The sequence below is a fragment of the Anolis carolinensis genome, chromosome 5 (assembly GCF_035594765.1).
Source record: "Anolis carolinensis isolate JA03-04 chromosome 5, rAnoCar3.1.pri, whole genome shotgun sequence".
Taxonomy (NCBI): Eukaryota; Metazoa; Chordata; class Lepidosauria; order Squamata; family Dactyloidae; genus Anolis; species Anolis carolinensis.
In genome coordinates, this window is record NC_085845.1 from 51,754,219 (window position 1) to 51,781,652 (window position 27,434).

The 27,434-nt window shown below is 39.8% G+C and overlaps 1 protein-coding gene across 1 annotated transcript in view; it reads left to right on the plus strand.

Annotated features, from left to right (window-relative positions):
* The first annotated feature begins 1,203 nt into the window (after positions 1-1,203).
* Positions 1,204-27,434, plus strand: part of gucy1a1 (guanylate cyclase 1 soluble subunit alpha 1) — a 58,167-nt gene continuing 31,936 nt past the window's right edge. Inside the window, exon 1 of the mRNA XM_003221708.4 lies at positions 1,204-1,391. The gene's annotated coding sequence lies outside the window, so the exon portion shown is untranslated. The remainder of the gene's footprint in view (positions 1,392-27,434) is intronic.

Sequence of the window (27,434 nt, forward strand, 5' to 3'; positions counted from 1 at the left end):
GTTCCTGTTAGTTCTCATCCAGTCCACCACAGCAGTTAGGCACTGGTCCAAGACACAGGGAGCTTCCTTGGAATTAGGTGGAAAAGAGTGATAGAGTTGAGTGTCATTTGCATAGAGATGGCACTGAACTCCAAAACTCCAGATGACCTCACCCAGCAGTTTCATGTAGATGTTGCAAAGCATGGGAGCAAGAATAGAACCTTGCAGGACTCCACAGGTCAAAGGCTAGGGGTCCGAGCAGGGGTCTCCCAGCTTCACCAACTGGGTATGACCCTCCATGAAGGAGCAGAGCCACAGCAGAGCCGTGCTCCCAAGGCCCATTCCAGAGAGCCGTCCCAGGAGGATACCATGGTTGATGGTATTACGATGGTATACACAAGGGGAGAGACGGAGAGGGAAGGAAAGAAGGGAAGATGAAACCCAGGGGAGTGGGAGCTGTAACTGGTTGACCATGAGGAAACCACACACTCAGCCTCAGGTAATGGTAATGTAAACAAATCAAAATTGGGTTGAGGTAGTGCTTCTGTTCTGGAGGGGCTTTAATTGTTTTCTTTGCATACATAGACTTGGCATGGGGATTTTGTTAACCAGTTAAAATTCATGAGTAAACCTAGTTGGTTTTTTGGTTACCTGAAAACATTTGGGGGTGTTTTGAATCCCTAAAAAGGAGCCCCTGGTGGTGCAGTGGATTAAACTGTTGAGCTGATGAATTTGCTGACCGAAAGGTTGGTGGTTCGAATCTGGGGAGGGGAGTGAGCTCCTGCTGTTAGCTCCAGCTTCTGCCAACCTAGACATACAAATGTGAGTAGATCAATAGGTACTGCTTCGGCCAAAAGGTAACGGTGCTCCATGCAGTCATGCTGGCCACATGACCTAGGAGGTGTCTACGGGCAATGCCGGCTCTTAGAAATGGAGATGAACACAATCCCCAGAGTCGGACACGAGGAGACTTAATGTCAGGGGGAAACGTTTTGCTTTACTTTGAACCCCTGAATCGCCCCCTTGGCTGCAGGCTTGGTTGGCACTTGCAGCGTGGCCCCATGGAGAGGGGGAGAGGTCTCTGGGTGCGCATCTGTCTGGGCTTCTTCGGACAGCTCCCTCTCTGCCTGCAGCCCCCGGGCTTCCTCTTCCCTCCCTCCCTCCCCGTCTCTCCCTTTTTGTGCGCCTCCCTCCCCTCCCTCCTTCCTCTTGAGCGCCTCCCTGATTGGGCAGCGGCCGAGGCGCCTCCTCGCTGGGAGACAGAAGAAGCGGCTGAAGCCAGCCGTCCGAGCGCACGCTTCCAACATGAGTTAGTGAAGCCCCGGAGAGAGAGAGAAAGAGAGAGGCAGAAGCAGGGTGGAAAAACGCGCTTCTCAGACCCCCGAGCGGCTGCTGTCGGGCTTTCAGAGACGGTGAGTCCAAGCCCAAAATAAGAGGGAATTGAAAGGTTAAGTGGCTGCCTTCCCCAGAGGACGACGCTGTGTGTGTGTGTCTCCGTCTCTTTTCCCCTCCCCTGGCAAGACCAGAAGGCGAAGTAGACGCGAAGGGGCCAAAGGGGGACCCTGGACAGCGCCAAAAGGAGAGCAGCGGGGGGGGGGGGGGCGCAGTGGGAGGAGCCAAGAGGGACCCCACCTGCCTGACTCCGAGACACCTGCGTGCGCACCCCTCCTCTCCCTCCTCCGTGGTTTCGCCCCCCTCTTCTGGGCTGAATTAAGGGATACTTTTCAAGGGAGGGAGATTTGGGAGGAGTGGGATGTTCCACCTGCGGGAGTGGAGGGGGGGGGGGGGGATTTGGGAAGGAGGAAAAGTACCTCGGCTTGTTTTCTCTCAGAGGAAGGCAGTGGCAAAAAAACAAACAAAAAAAACCCACCCCTTGGGTTGCTGTGAGTTTTCCGGGCTGTATGCCCATGTTCCAAATGTATTAGTTTGGAGCCTAAGTAGTAGTATACTATTATTACACACACACACACACACATATATAGATACACTAGAGTCTCACTTATCCAACGTTCTGGATTATCCAACGCATTTTTGTAGTCGGTGATTTCAAAACATCATGATATTTTGGTGCTAAATTCGTAAATACAGTAATTACTACATAGCATTACTGCATATTGAACTACTTTTTCTGTCAAATTTGTTGTATAACATGATGTTTTGGTGCTTAATTTGTAAAGTCATAACCTAATTTGATGTTTAATAGGCTTTTCCTTAATCCCTCCTTATTATTCAACATATTCACTTATCCAACGTTCTGCCGGCCCGTTTATGTTGGATAAGTGAGACTCTACTGTGTATGTGTGTGTGTATATATATATATATATATATATATATATATAATATTATTATACTATTATATTATACTATTATACTATGTACTATTATATGTACTATACAAATAGTAAATTGTGACCCCTTATAGAAAATATATTATCTGAGAAACGATTATAGAACACTAATAGCTGAGAAGTATTGCACTGTATGCAACAGTGCAATAAATGTATGTCTATTTGAATAAATAAAAAATGGGGAAAAAGTATTATCTCCTGATGTTTTGCCCACATCTATGACAGGCATCTTCAGAGGTTGTGAGGTCTATTGGAAACAAGGCACGGGAGGTTTATCTATCTGTGGAAGGTCCAGGGTGGGAGAAAGAATTCTTATCTGTTGGAGGCAAGTGTGAATGTCGCAAATAATCACCTTGATTAGCATTGAAAAGCCTTGCAGCTTCAAGGCCTAGCTGATTTTGCCTGGAGGAATCCTTTGTTGGGAGGTGTTAGCTGGCCCTGATTTATTCATGTCTGGAATTCCCCTGTTTTCAGAGTGGTGTTCTTTATTTACTGTTCTGCTTTTAGAGTTTAAATAGTAGCCAGATTTTGTTCATTTTCATGGTTCCCTTCTTTTGTTGAAATTGTCCACATGTTTGTTGATTTCAGTGTCTTCTCTGTGTAGTCTGACATGATGGTTGTGAGAATGGTCCAGCAATTCTGTGTACTCAAATAATATGCTGTGCCCAGGTTGGTTCATCAAGTGCTTTGCTATGGCTGACTTCTCTTGTTGAGTTAGTCAGCAGGGCCTTTCATGTTCTTTGAATTCCGGAAACAATCAGGGCCAGCTAATCACTTTCCATCAAAGGATTCCCAGAGGCAGGAAGAAGCCAGGCCTTGAAGCTGCAAGGCCATAAAATGCTAATCAAGGGGATTAATTGCAACATTCACACTTGCCTCCAACAGACAAGAGTTCTTTCTCCCACCATGGATCGTCCAGATATATAAATCTCATTTGCCTAGTTTCTAACAAACCTCACAACCTCTGAGGATGTCTGCCATAGATGTGGGTGAAACGTCAGGAGAGAATGCTTCTGGAACATGGCTAGACAGCCCGGAAAACTCACAGCAACCCAGTGATTCTGGCCATGCAAGCCTTCGACAGCACAAAAAAAAAAACCCTTGCCTTGATAGTCATCATGACTTGAAAGCTGTAGCCGCCAGACAACAAAGCGTGGGAAAGAAAGCCTTTGAATGTGCCCCAGTGCTCTGTGGTTTGTCTCATCCCCACCCAGACCTCAAAGAAGGCCCAGGATTTTCTCTGTCATCAACAGCACAGCAAAACCAGTTTCTTCAATATTTTGTTTGAAACAGCATTAAATGCTCAGTGGAGATGGGGGGTTTGTCGGAGTTTTTTTTTTTTTTTGCCTAAACAGGAGCGTACCTCATCACACTAGATCATCTGTCCACTTTAAATCTGGTTGCTGCCTCCAGCAGAATTCTGGGATTTGTAGTTTAGAGAGGGGCCTTTAAACTGCTCATCCAGGCAAGTCCGGGGCTTCACTAAACTAAAAATCTCCGAACTCTGCAGGAGGCAGCAACCAGATTCAAAGTGGATATATGCTTTAGTGCAGGCATGGGAAAATTTCAGCCCTCCGGATGTTTTGGACTTCAGCTCCCACAATTCCTAACAGCCTACCAAATTTGCCCATGCCAGCTCTAGTGTGATGAAGACCTTGTGGGGAGATATCCCCACACATCACTCCTGTTCTCATTTAGAAGGGCAAACTGAGTGGGTATGGAAGAGGTATCTCTATTTTATTCCATTGGTTATTGGAGATAATGCTGATTGTTTTCTTGTATCCCTCTTAGGACACAGTCTATAGCATTGCATGAAGGAATGAAGTTAGGTCCCACTTTTAAGTGTCATGACTTACAGCCCTTCCACACAGCTATATAACCCAGAATATCAAGGCAGATAATGCACAATATCTGCTTTGAACTGGATTATTAGTCTACACTGCCATATAATCCAGTTCAATGTGGATTTTGTATAGCTGTGTGGAAGGGGCCTTAGGCCCCCTCTACACTGCCATATAACATCCAGATTATCTGCTTGGAAATGGATTATATGGCAGTGTAGAATCATAATCCAATTCAAATTAGATAATGTGGATTATCTGCTTTGATAATCTGTTTTATATGGCAGTGTAGAAGGCCTTATTAATGTGGAATTGTGGGAGTTGTAGTTTGGTAAAGCACCAGCAATCTTTGCTAGAGAAGGCCCAAGAACTTGTAGAACTATAACTCCCCATGGCATTGAAGCATGGCAGTTTAAAGTAGTGTCAAACTGCAGTCATTCTACAGTGTTGATGTATCCTTCCTCTAGTCATAATGGCTCCCAAAATGACTCCCCATTACAATTATCCTTGGTATCTACTGGGGGTTGATTCCAGCATTCCCATGGATACTAAAACCCATGGATACTCAAATCCCATCATATACACTTGCATAGTAACATGAGGTCCTATATATAAAATGGCAAAATCAAGATTTGCTTTCGGGAATTTTTTTGGAGAGGAATATTTTCAAGCTGTGGATCGTGGAATCTGTGAATGCAGAACCCATGAACCCAGAAAACTAATTGTATACATGTATTTGTGTGTGTGCCTTTCAGTTGTCTGTCTACTTGTACAAATCCCATGAATGGTATTGAGCTTTCTTAGGCAAGGACATTTTTAGGCAAAGTTTACTCAGAAGTAATCCAACATAATAGGCCAGTGGTTCTCAACCTGTGGGTCCCCAGATGTTTTGGCCTTCAACTCCCAGAAATTTTAACAGCTGGAAACTGGCTGGGATTTCTGGGAGCTGTAGGCCAAAATACCTGGGGACCCACAGGTTGAGAACCTCTGATATAAGCACAAGCCAATTGCTAGGGCAGGGGTTCCCAACCTTTGGTCCTTCAGATGTTTTGGATGTCAACTCCCAGACATCCCAGCTATTTTGCTAGCTGTGGGAACTAAAGTCCAAAACACTTGGGAGACCTTTGAGTCAGGAACCACCATAGGGGATTGTGGAAACATCTGGAGGGTCAACCGTTTCTTAGCTTTTCTGTAAGGAACAGAGAAACATTCACCAGGGCCCTGCCACACTATACTATGATTCAGTTTTAACTGTCATGGAAACATCCTGTGGAATCCCTGGGTTTGCAGTTTCTATGTGTGTGTGTGTTTGAGTGCCTTCAAATCACCTGTTGACTTCTGGTGACCCCACAGAGTCTTCTTAGGCAAGGAATCCTCATGAGTGGTTTTGCTAGCTCTTTCCTCTGAAATATATCATGCAGCACCTGATATTTATTGGCAGTCTCCCATCCAAGTGCTAAAAAAGGGTTGACTCTGCTTAGTTAGGATGCTTAAGGACTCTGGGATGTCTTACAAGGTGTTCCACACATACATGCTCACTCTTCTTGACCCTGTGATATAGAAAAGGCTCAAAGAAAATCAGTGGGTCAAAGAGACCCAGTGAGCTCCCTGGTTAAGAGGGAATTTGAATCTCCACTCTTCAGCTCAGAATTTCTAACCACAGCAGCATACTGACTGGTGCTGTGGTTAAGCAACAATTAAAAACGATGCTATGTAAAATAAGTAGTTATAAACCAGAACAAGCTGTTCAAAGGAGAAAAGGACAACAGCAGGGGGAAGGGTGGAGGCACATTTTCTAGCACTCCTAATAGTAAAGGGAAATTAAAAGGGGCAACACTTAAAAATATCTCTGTCCCCTTGGTGTAGATGAAAAAATATGCTGACCTTTTCTCCAGGGAAAAGGAAAAGGACAGTTTGGATTTGTGAAAAGCTTCACTTTCACATGTTTATGCATCAAGAAGCTATTAAAAGTGTGAGAATAAGCTGACACAGGTTTGTTTCTGGTCAGTTTGGCTAACGAAACTGAGAATGCACTCCACCAGATGACAGAAAAAGGAATAAGACAAGGTTGCAAAAAAACAAAACAAAAACAAAAAAAAAACCCTTCCCTCCCATGAATTCTGCACTTGGTTCTGAAATACATTTTTATGCAGGCTGCATCACTAGAAATTCACCAAATTGGTTAATTCCAAGTATTTGTTTACAATTCCTTTGTATGTGTGTGTGATGTATTATTATGATTATTACCATCACCATCTTTATTTGTGTCCTGCCTTTCTACCCATAAAGAAATTGCTTAATTTAAGTGTGTGACCTAGATTAGGAGAAGGGCTGCACTTGGCAAAATGCTGTTTACAACTATGATTTTATATCCTGTTGCAATGGTGTTTTCAGTAACGTAAGAGAAAGAGTTTGTATTGAATACAACAATATTTGGTGTATTATGTATTTCATGTGCTATAGTGCGCTGTGGTCTTTGGAAAGGTGTATTAGTGGATAGGAATATGTAACTTTCTCTGTTGCTTACTGAGACAGTGGATTGCTGGATGCGTGGCCAGAACTTTATTCAGGTTTAGGAAGGACCTCACAATTGATTCTGATGTTGTATTTGGCTCCACAAATGCTGTTGGGAGTAAAATGGAAAGCTTGTGGTTATGATGATATATTTGAGTTACTACTGGGAAAAGAAGCCTGGGGGAAAAAACCCTAAAAGCTAAAAATGGTTCAAGATACTAAGCTAAAAATTCCTTCTCTTTCTAGCTGTTTCTCTCTATTTTTAATTCAGTGTGAAAACATTCAGCACTGTTCATTTAATATGTTTTGATGTTATTTTTTGTCTTTTGCATGTTTAGACATGCAAAAGACACCTTATACCAAGAGATGCATAGTGTAAACATTCTTGAGTCTGCCTCATCACATGCGTGACAACAAGGGTTCCTGGTCAGAAAAGCTTTAGTACAATGCTTTCCGTGAATATCAAGAGGCCTCCAACATGGAACCTTTATGACTTATTGTACTGTTTTACAGATTGCCATTTGCTGGCTTTTTGGTTTTGATAGGCACTGTAATGCTCATGGAGAAAATAAAGCTTTTCATCTTCAAATATTGTGCATTGTAAAATCACAGCAGTGTGGGATAGAGTTGTGGTAATAATATTTTTTGGATATTTTTTTAAGGAGTGGCAAAGAAATTTTTTAATATTGTTAAATTTCTCTTTTCATTGAAAGAATAAGTTCTTTCCAATTAATTTTTTAAAATGCAAAATAATACCCATATGTGATAAATGTCTAGTATTATTTTCCTAGCTGTTTGTATTCATAGAAGATACATCACCAGTTCTATATTTTTTATTTAATGGGATAACCATGTTAACACATTGCCTGATCTCTGGGTGATTTTATCTTTTTGCATCATTACCGCTATCGGCTGCCATCTGCACTATCAGTAGAAGCAACCCCTTTTCTGATGTTTAGTAGAAATAATGAAGATCAGGCTTGGAATCGGAGCCTCTGGTGGCCTAGGGGATCAAAGTCTCGTGACTTGAAGGTTGGGTTGCTGACCTGAAAGCTGCCAGGTTCGAATCCCACCCGGGGAGAGTGTGGATGAGCTCCCTCTATCAGCTCAAGCTCCATGCGGGGACATGAGAGAAGCCTCCCACAAGGATGGTAAAACATCAAAACATCCGGGCATCCCCTGGGCAACGTCCTTGCAGTCGGCCAATTATCTCACTCTAGAAGCAACTCCGGTTGCTCCTGACACGAAAAAAAAAAAGGCTTGGAATGCTGCAAATATGAATGTCCGTCCTCAGAATTTAGTTTTGTGGATTCTGAATGAATGGATCATTTGTTCTTTATATATTTTAAAAAATCAGTACTGGTTTTCATTAGTAGCTACAAAAATATAGATGTAGGGAAGTAGGACAAATGATTTAAAGCAAATGGTGCAGCATCATATCATGTTTTGTAAATTGGTGCCAAGAACTTCCATAGAGATAAAGGGCCCTTCAACACAGTCATATAACCCAGAATATCAAGGCAGAAAATCCCACAATATCTGCTTTGAACTGGGTTATCTGAGTCCACACTGCCATATATCCCAGTTCAAAACAGATAGTGTGGGATTTTATTCAGCTGTGTGGAAGGGGCCTGAGTCCACACTGCCATATATTCCAGTTCAAAACAATGTGGGATTTTATTTAGCTGCATGGAAGGGGCCCTTTATGAGATAAAAAATCTCCTGGAAACATGGTTTTTTATATAATATAAGCTACATTTGCTTCAGATAGGCAAGATTTAAAAAAAAACATAAAAACCTTCACGAAATTATAATATCCACCTACATATCTACTGTCCATCTGTGTAAAGATTAGATAGATATATACTGTAGATTATATTTCTAATTTTTCAACCTTTCTGAAGTCCTCCACCCCTATCAATTGTAATGCATTTTGTGTGTGCGGTGCTTTGATTTCTGGCTTTTCAGGCCTTGAGCCCAGGCCTCTGTCAATCATGAGAAGACCTGAAAGATTACTAAGGAAAGAGAGGATGAGAGGCCCATCAGCTGAGCCGATCATTATCTCTCAATAGCAGAGTAACCAAAGGAATTATTTCCATCTACAATCCTAGGAGGGGAAGCAAAAGAAGCAGGAAACTGGAAAAGCATCAGTGGGCGATCATAATCTGATTATTCTTTGTGGTCTATTTCTTATGATAGCAGAGTAGGCAACTAATGGTTGTGTAATAATGAAAATAATTGTGCTGTAATGCAACTGAATATACTTTGCAGTTGTTTGAGGCCTTTTTAAAACCTTCCTTTTTATCAGCTATCTGGGGGCAATCTATGAAAAGCATGATTCTCCTCTCTGATGTGATCTTAAATTACTCTTGGTCAACTGATGGGGAAACCAAGTGATATCACGCTTTATTAAAGCATCCTTACATGCTTCAGACGTCATTGCTTAGAATTTCAAAACAGTAAAATCCTATTTGCACACAGTCCTAAACCTGTATATCTGAAAGTAGATATTGAAATTAAGAGGCCTTGGGGACTATTGGCATCAATATCTAAATGGGGCCGCGGTGGTGCAACAGATTAAACTGCTGAGCTGCTGAACTTGTTGACTGAATGGTTGGTGGTTCAAATCCAGGGAGCAGGGTGAGCTTCCATGGTTAGCCCCAGCTTCTGCCAACCTAGCAGTTTAAAAGCATGCAAATGTGAGTAGATCAATAGATACAACCCGGTGGGAAGGTAACAGTGCTCCATGCAGTCATGCTGGCCACATGACCTTGGGGTGTCTATGGACAACACTGGCTCTTCGGCTTAGAAATGGAGATGAGCAAATACCCCGTTGGACACGACTAGACTTAATGTCAAGGGGAAACCTTTACCTTTTTATCTAATTGTACTAATGGTGGGACTTTAGAATTAGTTTTGGGCATCAGTATGTCTCTTGCAAAATGTGTGAAGCATTCCATGGCACTATACTTATGTCACCCATAATATTCACCTGGTCTTTTCAGTAGGAAAGGCTTAAATGCTCTAATGGTGCCAGAACCCACCTGATCTTCAGAGGAAGAAACTCTTTGCCTAAGAAAACTATGAAATTCATAGTTTCACTATAAATTAGCAGGTCTTTGAAGGCACACACATATACATACCTTTTAGTGGCATATAGAAATGATCCCTTATATCGAACATACATAAGAATATATTTATGAGCTTTAATATGAAAGCATTCCTCATGTTCTTCCCCATACAGTATTTATTTATTTATTTACATCATTTATTTCCGCCCTTCTCACCCCGAAGGGGACTCAGGGCGGATCACATTACACATATTAGGCAAACATTCAATGCCTTTTTAACACAGGACAAAGACGAACAACATAGCTCCGAGTGGGCCTCGAACTTATGACCTCCTGGTCAGTGACTCATTGCTCTCCCGTCTGCACCACAGCCCCGGGCAGTACATGCAAGGAAGTGCTAATTTCCCAACCTAGTATGGAAGCCTACAGGTTGAGGCAAATAATCAGTATGTAGATCAAATCAGTATGTTATACTTATTTTCTTTCAAGTGAGTATGCTTCTGATAACTTCCCTGCAGGAGGAAGTTAATCATAACTGAGTATGAACTGAAGCAATCTAATAAAAAAGAACAAATTTTTTCATGAATATAGATAAGTGTTTTGTGCCTTCTCTGTCAAGGGACAGTGGATGAAAGTGCAGAGCTACGTATATTCCTTTTGAAAGAATGGCAACTATGTTTGTTTTGTTAGTATAAATGCTTTGTTTTATATAGCAACATAGACCTTTGATAGCTGCTGAAGTGTTATATGAATTATATTAAAATCATTCTTCTGAGTTTTCTCTCTTGTACAATTGTAGATTGTTTCCCTCTCAAATGTACACTTAATAGCAAATGAAATAAAGTGATCAGAGATAAATTATAGGGATGATTATAGTTTCCTGGCAATAAAATGAAATATATTACCAGATTATTTTGAATTTTTGAACTGGGAGCCTTCTCTCATGTCCTCGCTAGCTAGAGCTGACAGAAAGGAGCTCGCCCCGTCTCACGGATTCGAACTGGTAACCTTCAGGTCAGCAACCCAGCCTTCAGGTCAACCCAACTACAGTTCATCTGGCACAAGGGTTTAACCCATTGAAGAGGAAAATAGCATGATGTTTCCTTAAAAAAAAACTCCAAAAACCTGAGATAGTAAACATGTACAGTTCCTGAAAAAATTGGAAAGTAAGCATTTAAACCCATTTTTGAACATTTCCCCATTAATTGGTATTTTAAAGCCCCGAGATAGAATCCAGAGGAAAATACCTGTACCTGTTTTATCATGAAGGATCCGGAAATAAAAAGTTTGCCTTGTGTATTTTTACATGGGTGTATTTATGTACCTATATTAGCTATATAAGAAGAAAATACCGCAAGGGATGCATTGATAACATTTTGATGAAAATCCTGTTTGTCAAATTTTGTATGGAAGTTTTTAGAGCACACTTCCTAAATGCTACGAAATATAAGACCATCTACGTTTGTTTGCCTTTATTATCTTTACCATAAGATCAATGGATTTAATAGTGGTGTACTGGGTATGATAGACTGGAACAAAGCTGGAACATCCTTGGCCACTACTTATCCTTGTTTATGTGACACCCTTAGTTGCTTTTCCAGACATTTAGGACGTTATTTATTCCTGGGGTAAGGAGGAGATCTAAGATCATTGTTGCTCCATGGAATCTGTATCCAGAAAAGGGAAAAGAAAACAATTTTGAATACAGGCAGCAGAAGAAACAGTTTTTGGGGAGTCAACTGGTGCTTTTGTCAACTGGTGTTTATTTCAAATGCCTGCTTCCTGCCCATCCCATTCCCACTTAAGCTGCATGTTTTTAAATAAATTGATCTCCAAAAAGCACCACAACTCTGCAGTACTTTGGTTTCCTAATGTAATTTACTTTAGAAAACATTGCTTGGAGACTATTGAACAGCGTTATATAATATGAAAAAAACAAACTTCATCAAAATGAAAGCTTCATAGTATCAATGAGTTTGTTTAATATTTTAAGGCATTCTGTGGAAGAGAATCACAGTATTTCAAGCACATTGAAAGGATCGTTCTGTTAAAAGTTATGAGTTTATAATGCAAGGATTTTAGTACAACTTGGAGAGTTTCTTGAACTAGCTTCCAAATGGCTGGCATCTACGAAATAGCTAATGAGAACTATTCCATGTAATCATAATTATATTTTTGTATTTTCCTATAATGTTTGGCTTAATACTGTGACTTATTTGAAGAAAGTCTGTGATTGGTTGCTGTGAGTTTTCTGGGCTGTATGGCCATGTTCCAGAAGCATTCTCTCCTAACATTTTACCCACATCTATGGCATTCTCACAACTTCTGAGGATGCCTGCCATAAATGTGGGCAAAATGTCGGGAGAGAATGGTTCTGGAACATGGCCATACTGCCTGGAAAACACACAGTAACCCAATGATTCCGGTCATGAAAGCCTTCGACAACGCAAAGTCTGTGATCTCAATTTAAGATACAGATGGGGGGATTACAATTACAATAAATGGTTTTGAGTTGGTTAGTTTCCTAAAATCGTTTAGGCATGTTCAGAGTGTGTACTTTAAAATTCTTTATTCCCAATGTTTTATCTCATCTCTGAATTTCTGGGAGCAAAATCATATGAAGCTGTCTAATATCTGAACCGAGATGACAAACGGCTAGGTTAGAAAGATAGGAAACTTCAAAGCAATTAGCCATAAACATTACTAGCCAGTTTAGACCTCCCTGAAAAGATGAGTCTGTTTTGTTTTTTGTTGTTTTAGAGGTTTCCACTAATGCTTATAATCACTGACCCAATTCTAAATCAAGCTGAAGGGATTTGCATTCTCTTGTGACTACAGTAAGGTGTTCTCATATGGCTATTCTTGGTTGGCAAACATAGCTCTGAAAATTAAAGTCACGAGACTTGACTTAAAATAGTGAGATTAAAAAACTATATAGAACTCAAATCATATGCATCGAGTGTAGTAAACCTAGAGGCAAAACTGACTAGGCTTTTTTTTCCTCCAGTTAAAATGCTATCCCTACCTATTGCTCAAATGCTTTAATTAAAAACCCTATTTATCCTGTTTCTTTTTAAATACCTTAATAGATTTCCATAATGTGCTAGAGTTTCCCCCTTGTGTGTGTGTGTGTGTGTGTGTGTGTGTGTGTGTGTGTGTGAATATGATGAAACCGTCTAGAAATAAACAAATAACAGGGTGGACATTGTTGGCACATTCCTTATCATACAGAGCTAGAAATGCTAGACTGCATCACACTGGAGAAAAGATCTGTTAGAACTGACCACAAAAGAGATGATGTTTAATAGGAGGGAAGTAGGAGAAATTTAAATATATAGCCTACTTTCTTGAAACTCTTCACAAGTTAATCTGCCTCAAAGGGCATTCTGAATGTTGTCAAAGGCTTTCATGGCCAGAATCACTGGGTTGCTGTGAGTTTTCCAAGCTGTATGGCCATATTCCAGAAGCATTTTCTCCTGATGTTTCACTCATATATATGGCAGGCATCCTCAGAGGTTGTGAGGATGCCTGCCATAGATGTGAGTGATACGTCAGGAGAGATTGCTTCTGGAACATAGCCAGACAGCCCAGAAAACTCACAGCAACCCATTCTGAACATTGTTAGGTTTGTGTCACATTGTATTTTGTTGTTGATATTTTAAATAAAGTAACATGCTTTCCTTTAAAAAAGGAATACCATATTTACATGATTCTCATGCTCACCTTTTTGACTAAATACCTTCCCAAAATTATGGTGCGCATTAGATTTGTGTAATATGGTAAATACTTTTTGGGTTTCAGGGTTTTGAAAATTGAGGAGTGCATTAGATTCAATTGCACATTAGATTTGAATAATTAAGTGGATTTTTTCTCTAGTGTGATGAAGTAGTAAATACAATAACATGAATGTCTGTATGACTTCATGATCTTCAACTGCCATTCATGATTGGCAGCTGAAGACCATCTAAACCACTACCTTTCCTTTCTCCTGACCATTCTATCCATTTATGTGTCTTTGTGTTAAACAATGTGTGTTAATATTTTTCGGTTTTATTTCAGTGTTGAAATAAAAAAGCAACAACAACAAACAAACCAAAGACATAAGATATGTAGAATTTTCCACTGTACTGTACCACAAATCCTGTGTATAGAAAGATCTTTTTAAAATATCCAAGGCTCTCATATTTTAACGTATACAACGTTTTTCTTCATTTGAGTCTTTAGTTTCTAGATATTCTGTAAATGACTTGTGGTTTGTATTGTCGAAGGCTTTCATGGCCAGAATCACTGGGTTGCTGTGAGTTTTTCAGGCTGTGTGTCCTTGTTCTAGTAACATTCACTCCTGACATTTCACCTGCATCTGTGACTGGCATCTTCAGGAACCTCTGAAGATGCCAGCCACGTGTGCTGGAGAATTGTCAGGAGCAAATGTTACTGGAACATGGACACACAGCTCAAAAAACTCATAGCACCACAAACTTGTGGAGTTTTTATATATATTTGCATAAAATAGTATATTCTTCTTTTTACCAGTTGTCAGCCTGCTGTGGACAAACCTGGCTTGCAGTGGGTTTGCAATGTATGCCCAAGGGAAACGGTGTTGCCTCAAGGACATTTTTGTGCGTGAGAGATGAAAGGACAGGAGAGAGATTTGGGATTACAGAACTCTGGGTACACAGTTTGGTTTCTTGGATTTCTCAGATATCACCTGCTTCTATCAGAGCCAGTCTCTTAAGGCAAACCTAATATGACAGGATAGTCATAGTCATGAATTTCGAAATGCAGAACTTCACCATGACAGTTCCTATAGCAGCTCTCCAAAGAAGTGTCCAGAAATGCAGACAGAGTTTGGCTGGTTGGTATAAGTGAATGAGTTCTAGCAGTTTCATCTCAACCAAGAACAACAGCTCTTTCGTAAAAATAATGGGTTTTAAATGCTTATTAAAGATCAAGCTACTTTGCATCTTTGCAAGGATAGTTCACAATTGCTGGTAGATTAATTGTCCCGCTATCTATTGTGAGGATTGCAGTTTAGTTTTCTCTTGACTGTTCTTTGGTAATGATGGTATCATCTCTGTGGATCCAAATGGCCTGGTGTTTTGACCTTACAAGCCCTGCCTCTCCTATCTCACTGGTGATTTATGTGCTTGTCACATATCAACTAAGGCATTGAATTTTTTGCTAACTGTAGAAGGAGGATGTAGTAGACAGGAAATAATACTGTTTTTTATTATTCTAAGATGCCATTGATTGAAATACACACACTAATTTCAGTACAACCAATAGAATATATGCATCCATGATTCTAAGATGCACCCTGTTTTTAAAGATGTTTATATGGAGGAAAGATGTATCTTAGAATCAAGGAAATGCAGTTTTTCCTTCTTGTGTTTATTGTTCCAAGCACTTTTTCATGAGCAAGCTGGCAAATGAGAGGCATTGGAAGTCATTTTCATGCCTGCATCAAACATGGATTTTCATTCTTAGAATAATATTTGACAGTACCTTTTGCATTGAGTGTAAACAGGCAGAGTCTACCTGACAGAGAGATGGAAAGAACTTTGTGCCTGCCAATGGGATATCTAATTTGCTCCATATTTTCTCTGGATCCTGATTCTTCTTATACAAAATGAGAATTATAATTTTACCTGTGCTCCCTTTGTAATCACCCTTTCTGATGTTGTGCCAGTCAGAGAAATGATGTAAATAGAGCACTAACTAAGAATTAAGTTGAGAAAATGCTTCAGTCCACCCGTGTAAAAAACAAAACATTATTTCAATGTTCAACATATGCAAAAGAAGAGAAAAAAATGTCCTCTAGGGTTCAAAGAGAGTTGGGCAGACCTACTTTTTGGAATTACAGTTTGCAGAATCTCACAGCCAGAGGAAAGTGTGTGTAATGGGATTCACTCAGCTGCAGTTCAGAAGAGTAGCATTTCCAGGTGCAGATATATGAGTACTGTGTACTGTCATTCTGTGGGCAGAGAAAAATATGAACAAAGGGAAGCATTCATTTGTGTAAATCAGGCATGGGCAAACTTCGGCAAACTTCAGCCCTCCAGGTGTTTAGGACTCCAACTCCCACAATTCCTAACAGCCGGTAGGCTGTTAGGAATTGTGGGAGTTGAAGTCCAAAACACCTGGAGGGCCAAAGTTTGCCCATGCCTGGTGTAACCTGTCCCTCACTTACTTGAGTGTTAGAACATTGACAGTGATCCATCATGTTTATTCTGAACATAATGGTATTCATAATATTGACTTGTATACTTCCGTTTAATTAATGCCTTAAGTTTTATGACAATGTTGTAAAATAATATTTTAGAGGAACAAAGCTAAATAGTCATAGGGAAGACACAGTGTCTCAGGGACAATTTCACTGCCTTTCAAAAAAAGATACATTCTTTTAAAAATAACTAAAATGTTCAGGATTTCTTGAATGTGCAATGAGCAAAGGCATGTAGGGTTAAAAAACAGCTATTAAAGAGTTAATCTGTTCATTGAGTCAAAAATGCATCGATTGCTTCCTGGCCTAGACAAAGTAAATAGTAATTAAATAATCCCTTTCCAAGCCAAAGGCTTTCATTGACTAAAGATGATTAATATAGTTAATATTATGCCCTTTGGGGTAGAAGAGAGTTGCTGTAAATGCATGTTTGTTTTTGCATCAATCAGACCACCACAATGCAGTCTGGTTTCATAAGATCTTCCTCACACAACTTTTCTGAACATGCTTTGCAATGCTAAAGAGCCCAAGTATATAGAGCAATGTAAAACAGCAGAACGAGATGTGGTGGTTTTATATTCCTGTATGCACTAATTAGAACGTCTAATGTAGAAAGACTATACAGATGGAACTCCCTGAAAGATGATAAAACATAAATAGTTCATATGTATTTGAGAACTGCAGTAAAACACAATTAGAAACAAGACTTTGGTGTGAACAAACTGGATTGGATGAATCCCTAATCTGCATTTGTACAGAAATATTTGTATGCACACTGCTACTCACTGTAAGCACATGGCATTTTGCTTATATTTGAAAGCTTCAGTAACGTGAATGCATATGGTGGAACATCATCCTGTGATAGGTGGAAAGAGCAGAGAAGTTAAATATATTCCAGCTGTTTGCATCAAAGAGGTGTATAGAAAAGACTAAAGCAAAAAGATTTTTGAGCTCTGAAGCCTACAGGAGATGGAGGAGGTCTAATTATGCCTTTTATATATTTTTAAAGAAAGCACATTAAGCTTATACTGGAGACCTGGTTCCTTGATTATTCTGGATGTAGCATTTGTTGAAATGGGAAGGGATTTATCTTGATCCTGTAAATCTTCTTTCCTGTAATGGCTCAAATATTGACCTACTACACAAAAGCTGAAGCTTAATTTTCTGCCTGGCAAAGGCAGACCTTTGCAGCTCTACTGAGACAGAGTGGCTCATAGGGAGCTGGAATACCTCTGATGTCTCTGGCCACTTGTTATCTATGCTATGGAGTGGCCCTCCAGGTGTTGTTGGCCTCCATTTACCATCAGCTTCACCTGGGATAGCCAAGGATGATGGCAGTGTACTGCAAGGCTGGGTAGCACCTCTGTACGTAACACCACATTCCAGTCCAAGGTGAAATAGCAAAGCAGTTTATTGAAGAATATATATGAAAAGCAGTTCAGCAAAAAAGTACAAAAACAAAGTCTAAACGTCAGAAATAGTCCACAGAATTCAAAGTACAAGCATAGCATCAAAAACCAGGAATAAATCCAAAACATGAAATTCAGGAACAATCCTTAAAACTTGGAACAATGAAACATGAGCAACAGGAAACATGGAACTAGAAATCCCTTAACAGGCTTGACTTGGCAAGAGATGTATCCTCAAACACCAACGTTGACCAGACTGGTGAAAAAGCCTTCTGTTCTTGCTAATAGAGACAGGAAATCGTGCCTTTTCCTCTGATAAACTGATAAGGAATTTTAGGCTTAAAAGCGTCTTGACCTTCGTAAACTGTTGATTTGCCCTGAGCTGATGAAACATAAATCTCCCATCTAACTGCTCATTAGACTGTATATCTGGAATCTCCTCCCTTGAGCTCATCACAAGTTTTGTTGTTGTTATGACCTTGCTTCCCTAGTGAATTGCCTTTCTGGAATGTGACCTTGAGACAGATGCCATTCAGTTTCAGGGTTTAAAATCTCTTGCTGACTCTCCTGCTGGTCTGCAGGCACAGAATCCCCAGTAACATCAGTCTGGCTTGTTGGTACAGAATCCCCACTGACATCAAGTGCAGGCACCATCAAAGACTGAACTACAACAGATGGAATAATAGTCAGAGGCAGTCCTAGCATTAGCCAGTAGGGTGTCTGCTTCAGGCAGAAGGTGGGTAGGGAAGGAAAGTGGTGACTGGCAGCAAGGTATTGGATAACAGACACATGTAGCAAACATAACCTTTAGGCTCTTTTAGTGTGCTCAGGAGTAGTAGGAAATGTTGTTCCCTTGTGAGTAGTGATATAAGATTCAACTGCTTCTACTTTCATTATTTGTACATAGTAGGAAGCATAACTCCACTGGCTGCTGATAAACTGCCGGGCCCAATTCAAGGTGCAGGTTTTGACCTATAAAACCCTATACGGCTCGGGCCCTACCTATCTCCATGATCGCATCTCCTCCTATGAGCCAGTGCGGACCTTGAGATCATCCGGGGAGGCTCGCCTCTCGTTCCCACCACCGTCTCAAGTGCGGCTGGTGGGGATGAGGGAACAAGCCTTCTCGGCAGTGGCCCCCGGGCTCTGGAATGCACTGGCAAATGAGATCAGGCAATCCCCTACATTATCCAATTTCCGTAAGGAACTGAAGACCTGGTGGTGTCGGCAGGTTTTTGAGTAATTACATTGGAATACCGCCGATCTCTGGGCCTGAATATATTGTACAAGATTTATCTAGCCTACAATGATACATTTTAATATATTGGGTTTATGGTTCCCGTCCCCCAAGAAATTTTTATTTCTTCCTATATAATTGTATTGTTTTACCTTGCTTAATAATGTGTTATTATGTTGTTATGTAATGTATGTGTGGTTTTTATGATTGGAAACCGCCCTGAGTCCCATCCGGGAGATAGGGCGGTATATAAATAAAGTGTTATTATTATTATTTTATTACCATCTTGTATTCTCTAGGCATCAAAATGTGGCCAGCTTGCTTGTAGTCCAGGAATCCAAAGCAGTCCTTCACTTTTTTCTTTTGTTTATATTGAATGCTAAGTTGCTATTGATTCCTTCTTGGTAGTTTGCTGCTATTTAGTATTTACAATTCATTTTAAAAATTACTTTATTCATAATTTTGAGATTTTTCTCCAGGTATAGTTGAGTTGAAAGTTGGAATCTTATTTTTCATAATGAAATAGCTAATTAACTAACTTGACTAAATGAATAAGATCACAGTCTTTCAAAGTACCTGCAACCCCAGGTCACAGAGGCATTAAGGATAAGTGCAAGCACCTTGAATGCAGCTGGGAAACTAATTGGCACCCTACAATAATGCTTTGTGTATGCTTCCTGTGGTTGATCCTTGTGAAGAGCCTAGCTATTGAATGGTATAGTTGTGAATTGCAAAGGCATATTATAGTACTTATTCCTAGGGGGGAAAGGGTCAGTAATTCTTCTATTCTCAAAATGTCGACCTCAAGGATTTTGGGATTGTGGCATACACAAGTGTAGCCTTATTGTGACTTCATTATTACCAAATGCCCTAAATGCCAAACAATGTGCACACACCATTGGAGATGTGATTGGATCTCAACATCATTTTCATTTTTAATGAAAAGTAGCTGTGCCATGTTTAAATTAGATTGAAGCCAAGGCCCTGGGGAAGGAGTGCTAAACTCTTCCCCGATACTGTTTTATCCCTTAGTACTATTAATCTAGCAGTTTTCCCTTCCCCTCTGCTGTTGCTCCAAGCCAATTTAGAGCTCCCCGTGGCGGCTTTGAACTGAGAATGAAAACTGAAAGATTTCATCAAAGATCTGCTCCAGTCATGTGTAGTTTTGTGCCAGCTCTCCCTTTCAATCAGTGAAACATTCTGCTTTCACCAACAGGTCATGCTTTGGGTATCTATATTAAAATAAATATTATCTAACATTGTTAACAAGACAAAAGTATTATCTATAATTCCAACTTTATTACATTGCTAAATTCAGCTGCTAGAATGAGATAATGCGTAAGAATGGTATGTGCAGGTTTAGTTGTAGTCACTGGTTGCTGTTGCTGAAATATGTGTCCTAAAGTTTATCCTTCACATCTTGAAATGCAAATGCTTTAGATAAAGATGGTGGGTATTTGTTTATATAACTTCTCACAATGAATTCAATTTAGGAATAATTACAAGTCACTGGAAAATATTCGTAATCCTAAATCAAATAGTAACAATTCTCGGATCTCTAACATTGCACCTGGAATTTTGTCTTTTTAGTGAAAGTGTATTAAGTAGTTTTGGCATCTTCTCCTGTTGTCACTTTGATGTATTGCAAACCATGGTAGGCTATAAATAGGATTTTAAAATTCTCTGTCCAGTGTGCAGTGAGAGGTAGTGCCTAAAACGTTTTAAAATTATACTTTCTGTGACAACCTGACCTCTCCATCATGCCTTAGTACTTGTAGGAAATTGGCTCGTTACTTCATGCATGGAAAATAAGTTTTTAAAATCCCTTATGTTATGGGTCAAGCAAAGAAAGAAAAAAAGGAGGGCTCAGATAGGCTCCACCAGTGTGATGTGCCATTTCTATCTATCTGTCACTCTTTTTCTCTCCTTCTCCACCCCCTCTCCCAGCTGCACTCCTGTCTGAAAAAATTACCAAACCCCAAGAGTAATAAACATCAAAATCCAGAATTCCTTGGCATTTTAAAAAATAAATCTAGTGCTTTTTGTTCTTGTTGTTCCATTCTGATTTGGACTGCTAAGACTAGTTGTCAGTACAGGTAGAGTCCATCTTTCCATTCAGTAGAGAGGATAACAAAGCCAGGCAATCCATAGAGATGAAGTAATGAGATGCGTCTCCTCTCTGCTTTCATGCTTCCTTTGTCTGTTGGCTGGTTTATGAAATCTGCATGAGCCAGTTAGGGCCAGGAGTGACTCTGCAGCTGCTGCTCAGGTATTATTGATTCAGTGCAATTTAGGAGGTAAAGTTGTGGTACTTTACATTCCAAACACAGAACCTTATCATTACATTATGGCCATTGTATGTCAGTACCGTCAGCCTTCCATATCCATGGATTCTGCATCCATAGATTCAATCATCCATAGTTTGAAAATATTTTTAATCCAAAAATCAAACCTTGAGATATATATATAAATATATATATAATACACACACACACACACACACATACATACACGAACATATGGAAAGCCATTTTACTGTGCCAATTTTTATACTATAAAATAGCCACAGATTTTGGTATCCACAGTGGATCCTGGAACAAAAGCCAATTTAATACCAAGGGCCCACTGTATTCTAGAAAGCTTGGATGAAATTCTTACAACTTTCACTGCCTTAAGCCTTAGCCAAATAAATGAATAAATAAGATTAGTCTGAAGTCTTTGCCACTGATTTCATTTACAATTTAAAAAATTTTATTTATACATTTTTGGGAGCCTCCGCTGGCGCAGTAGGTTAAACCGCTGAGCTGCTGAACTTGCTGACCGAAAGGTCGGCGGTTTGAATCCGGGGAACGAGGTAAGCTCCTGCTTCTAGCCCCAGCTTCTGCCAACCTAGCAGTTTGAAAATATGCAAATGTGAGTAGATCAATAGGTACCGCTCCGGTGGGAAGGTAACGGCACTCCATGCAGTCATGCTGGCCACATGACTTTGGAGACATCTATGGACAATGATGGCTCTTCAGCTTAGGAATGGAGGTGAGCACCACCCCCAGAGTCAGACACGACTAGACTTAATGTCAAGGGGAAACCTTTACCTATACCTTACTTATAAGTTTTTATTTTCATATTTCTGCTAAAAATACACAAAACTGAGTACTTTAGGCTCTAGAGCCAGTTATCATGGTATTCAAATAGAAATACAACTGTTACAGAAATGGGACGCAATTTTCTTTGCTTCAGCCTTCCTTCCCACCTGAGGCTTAGGCCTTACCAAAAATAATTATAGTAAGTTCAAGTTCACTTTATTATCGTCAATGACCAGCTCATAATAATTATAGTAATTAACATTTAGGACCCTGGATATATGGAGAATTATCATCCTATGAGTCCTGAAAACGTTTTTGTCTAATAATAATGGTATTAATGTTAGTCCAGACTCTAGATTTCTGCAAATTAATTTTCCTTTTCTATGTAATTAAATAAGAACCTGCATAGCATGTCTTGTCCACATTGCTAAATTAAGTAACCATGAAATATGGTTGAATTTTAATGGTACAGATTAATCTCCATTTTAATAAACCCTTCAAATTAGTTCTGATATATTCCCTTTGGGAAAATTGTGGCGTCAGTTGAATGGTCACAATGAAAACTGAATCTCAAAGAGGGCTTAGGTTCTGTTTTTCATATAGTTTTGGAAGAAACAGATCTTTTGTGTAGAAAGCCTTTTCCGGTGATGTCCTGATAACATTCAAATAGGAGAAATCCTAATTCTAATGGGAACCTCTGTTGTGTCATCCTGTAATAGAGAAGTTCTGAGCAGGACAGGTTTATCTATGCTTAGGCATTCATCACTGGTGAACAACAAACATGATAATTCAGGCTTGCTATTGACATGCTTCATTTGTGCCCATTCTTCAAACATTTTATTTCTCTTTGTGGCATTATACCATATTGTATAAGGAGCCCCTGGTGGTACAGTGAATTAAACCCTTGTGCTGGCAGGACTGCTGACTGACAGGTCAGCAGTTTGATTCCAGGAAGAGTGGGTGAGCTCCCTCTGTCAGGTCCAGCTTCCCATGCGGGGACATGAGAGAAGCCTTCCACAGGATGGTAAAACATCAAACATCAGGGTGCCCCCTGGGCAACATCCTTGGAGATGGCCAATTCTCTCACTCCAGAAGCGACTTGCAGTTTTTCAAGTCACCCCTGACACAAAAAACCCATACTGTATGTACGACTGGAAGAGAATAAAATTATTTGAACTGTGTTGTTGGGCGACCGTTCATTGAATAACATGGACTTCCAAAATGACCAGTAAATTGATCTTATGGTTAACCAACCCTGAATTCTCCCTAGAAAGCCAAAGGTGCTAACGTGAATCTATCGTCCTTTAGACACACCATGAGATAACACGACTCATTAGAAAATACAGTAATACTTGGTTAGGTGGAAGTGGCAGAAAAAGGGGAAGAGTATGTTACTGGTAGATAGACTCAGTCAAGAAAGCCACAGTCCTGCATTTGCAAGATCTTAGCAGAGTTGTTTAGTTGTTTAATAACACAATGTCTTTCATTCATAGGATTGCCAGAAGTTGAAGGTAACTTGACAGCAGTTAATAGCAACAATTATGAATCGTTTCTGGCTTGTGGTATTTTCTCATGTAACCCAAGGAAATAAAGATATCATTCCTGATAACAGCTGAAGAGCTAATCCACACATCTCTATAGCATCCACTAAAGCAGCGTTTCTCAACCTGGGGGTCGCAAGGAGGCTTTAGAGGGGCCGTCGAAGACCATCAGAAAACACATATTTCTGATGGTCTTAGGTGACCCTTTTGGCAGAGAAGGCTGAAGATCTCTCCGCCTGTCCTTTGGCCCAATTCTATCATTGGTGGGGTTCAGGGAGCTCTTTGATTTAGGTGAACTGTAAATCCCAGCAACTACAACTCCCAAATGTCAAAGTCTATTTTCCCCAAACTCTACCAGTGTTCACATTTGGGCATATTGAGTATTCTTGCCATGTTTGGTCCAGATCCATTATTGTTTGAGTCCACAGTGCTCTCTGGACGTAGGTGAACTAGAACTCCAAAACTCAAGGTCAATGCCCACTAAACCCTTCCAGTATTTTCTGTTGGTCATAGGAGTTCTGTGTGCCAGGTTTGGTTGGATTTCAGAATGCTCTTTGATTGTAGCTGAACTGTAAAACCCAGCAACTACCACTCTCAAATGACAAAATCAATCCCCCCCCAACACCACCAGTATTCAAATTTGGGCGCATTGGGTATTTGTGCCAAATTTGGTCCAGTGAATGAAACGCACCCTGCATATCAGATATTTGCATTACAATTCATAACAGTAGCAAAATTACAGTGATAAATAGCAAAGAAAATAATTTTATGGTTGGGGGTCACCACAACACGAGGAACTAAGGGGTTGCGGCATTAGGAAAGTTGAGAACCATTGCACTAAAGGATGAAGAAATCTTGATCCTTCAACAGAGAAAGATCAATATTGGTGTTAAGAACATTTTAGCCCTGGACTAGTCTGCCTTGAGCTGTGACGGACTTTGCTTTGTTGAGCTCAGTAATCAAAGGTTTAAACAGTGATACATTAGCTTTGGGTTCTTGTACTGGCAGGGAATTGGATTAGGTGGCCCTTGGAGTCACTTCCAACTCAATGATACTATGATTCTATGCAAATTCCCATCAGTTCAGATCTTTATATAGCCGTCCTGCAAATATATTATAGATACAAAGGAATAAAAGCTATATGTCTGGCTCTGGGATTGTACAAAATACTTATATGTATATCTGCATATAGCAAAGTGGCAGTTAATTAATTTTGTATTTCTGCCATTTTTGTATGCTCCCTCACTGATTCTGGGTTTGCTGATTTTGGCAGCAAAGCTATTCAGGCTGTGAAAATAAACATGTGTAAAATACGGCAAGAGATGAAAATATGTTAACACCTATGGCGACAGGTACGTATAACTAAGGGATTTTTTAGCAACAGAAATCCTGTGTTTTACTTTGTGATCTATTTTATTTATAATACCAACTATATCTAGCTAAAACAATTCATCATGGCTTATAAAAATTGTAAATACCAGCTGTAGATGTTACAAAGAACGTGCGATGAATCGTGTACCCACTTTAACCGAGCTTGGAAAAGTTACTGCAGGCTCTGGATCTTAGTAATAAATTTGACTGGCCTCAGGACTGTTTATGTAATACTTGTTGCCCAGATAGATTCAACTGGTTTGATTCTGCTTCATTGTTCCAGGAATAACTCTCAGTTACTTGGCAACTAAAATAACCCTTAGAGAACTTTTTTGAAGCAATAATCATCATGTGCCAACTAGCATATTTTTCCCCAGAGTAGGCTCATTTCTATAATATAGGAACAATGTAAATTTATATCTGTTGGCTGTCCCTTTCCCCATCAAACTAGCAAGGTAGCATGGTCAACAGGGATTCAATTCTCTTTAGGAGAAACTATTTTTATGTCAGGTGTGAGCAAATATCCAAACATTTTTAGACAATCATATCTGAAGGCCATAGTTGCCCACTTGTGACTTGTATGAGAAATACTGTTTCATTTTCGCCTTGTTTGCTTTGACTATTCCCTTGTGGCAAGCTAAAACCTGTCAAGGTGAATTAATATTTCTGTTGTATTCAGTACAAAAGATTATAACCTGGTAGAGAAGACTGGACAAAATACTTTTACATTTCTATGATTCTGTGTACACTGCATTTTGTCATGTTTGCTACATTTCTCTGTGTTAATAATTGTTTTAATTTCTTAGCGTAGATACAAGCGGAGGCTAATGTTGAATGTTGAATGAAAATGATAGAATGATTAGGTAAAAATGCATATCAACGTATTCTTTAGTTTGTTGAGTGTTGATCTTGATTTAACTCATGTATGAGTTGTTTTGCATCTTCTTTTCCAACCTAACATCCATAATAAGATCATATTGAAATATGGTACATACTCCATAAGGTTTAGTGAGGCTGTTTGTATAATCTCAGTATGTCTCAGTTTGTGTTTACTGTTAAGCTTCTGGTGTGATTCTGTTTGTTTATAGATGTTTTCTCAGTATAAATAGATTTTTTGCCAAGCTGATTGGTTGTGCTTTTGCTTTTTTTAAATGCCATAACCAGAGTGGTTATATGGCATTATAATGATACAATTGAATAATTGGACTGGTCTCTTTACTAAACAAACAAACATTGCTCACTTCCAAACCATTTATCTCTAAGATATAGCCCACTTTTAAAAAATCTGAGAGCACACTCATCAATGACCATGTGTTTTTGCTTTGCTGTCTTCCACAAGTCCATGAACATCTGAAACCACTTGCAAAAACTGAAGAAAAAGTAAAATTGGGTGAAAAAAAATCTTGTAATGGATTATGTGATGAAGAGAAACATGTGAAGTTATCATTGAAATAATTCCAGTTTATTCTGTTTAAAAAATATCACTGCAATTTATCAATGAGTAAAGTAGCCATATTTCACATTATTTTTGATGGAGACAAGGTGGTACTGACATAAGTCATTAGCTGTTGAGATCAGCCCTCCAAATATTGTTGGACTGCAGTTCCCATCAGTCTTAGCCAGCAATAGCCTACAAGAAAGGATAATGGTTGCAGCCCAACAGCCAATGACAGGTCACACCCTCCCACCCACTCATCTCTAGGGCGGGGGGGGGGGGGAGGTGAAGTAGCAGTCAGGAGGCTTGTTGTTGCACTTTTCATGGGAGCCTCTCCCTTCCCGACATCCCTGTTTCTTCGGTACTATAAGAGGGTTTTGCGAGACCAGTTGCTTTCGTTGCAACGGTTTAGTAATGGTGAGACCACGGACCACGGTTCTTGGGTACAACTTGTGGTTCACTGACCACAGGTTGGGAACCACTTATCAAAGGGTTGCCATTCATTGGAAATGGCTTGAAAATACACAACAACAAAATATTAGTCCTGGTTTTACTGCTGGTCGATGTGCTAGCAGTTGATTCTGCTAGCCCTTTCTTCCTCTAGCAGTGATCAACATGGAGTCTGACATAGACACCAGGAGGATTTCATCTGCCAAACATATTGTGAGTCTTAAAAACACTTTACGAAAAACAAATATCTGTTGTATTCTTGAATTAGGGTAGAGAAGTTAACAGCTCTGGGTTCTCTAGCTAACACTGGGGAAATTTACTTTTAGAGTCAGATGCATGTTTCAACATACGATGATATAATCCAGAATGATATACCATGGCTGCAGTCCTTCTTTAAATTAATTTTACCAGTGAAAAGGCAAGGGCTACAAAACTAATGCTGGCAGATCAACCTTAATAAGCATATAATTCTTTCTGTCTGGCTCTCACGCACCTTCTGACCTAAAATGCCAATTGAAGTACATGCATGTTTTTTCTCCATCACATATGAAATAGCCTTAATCAGCCCAAAAGCTGAGCTGTTTGTAATTCCAAGGAATGTGTTTTTGTGGATAGTTCAGAAATCACTTCTACAGCTCCTTTCTGGATCCAAAATCTGTGCTGTATGATGTAGCCTTCAAAGTCACTAGGAAAAGTCAGATGTCATAATGTATCATAATTTAGTGTTTTGATGGGCAGCTATGCCAGGGAAATATGGGCAATTTGCTCTCTTATGTCCCCTCAGCAGGACACACCAGTGTTTTCTCATAACACAAAAATTATCTATTTTTGTTCTCAGCCAAAGTTTGGTCTTCTTGTGTTTTGGGGGGGATGGGGGAGATCTAATTAACCTGTCACATATTTATAATGTTTTAAAGATTATTTTCATGTCA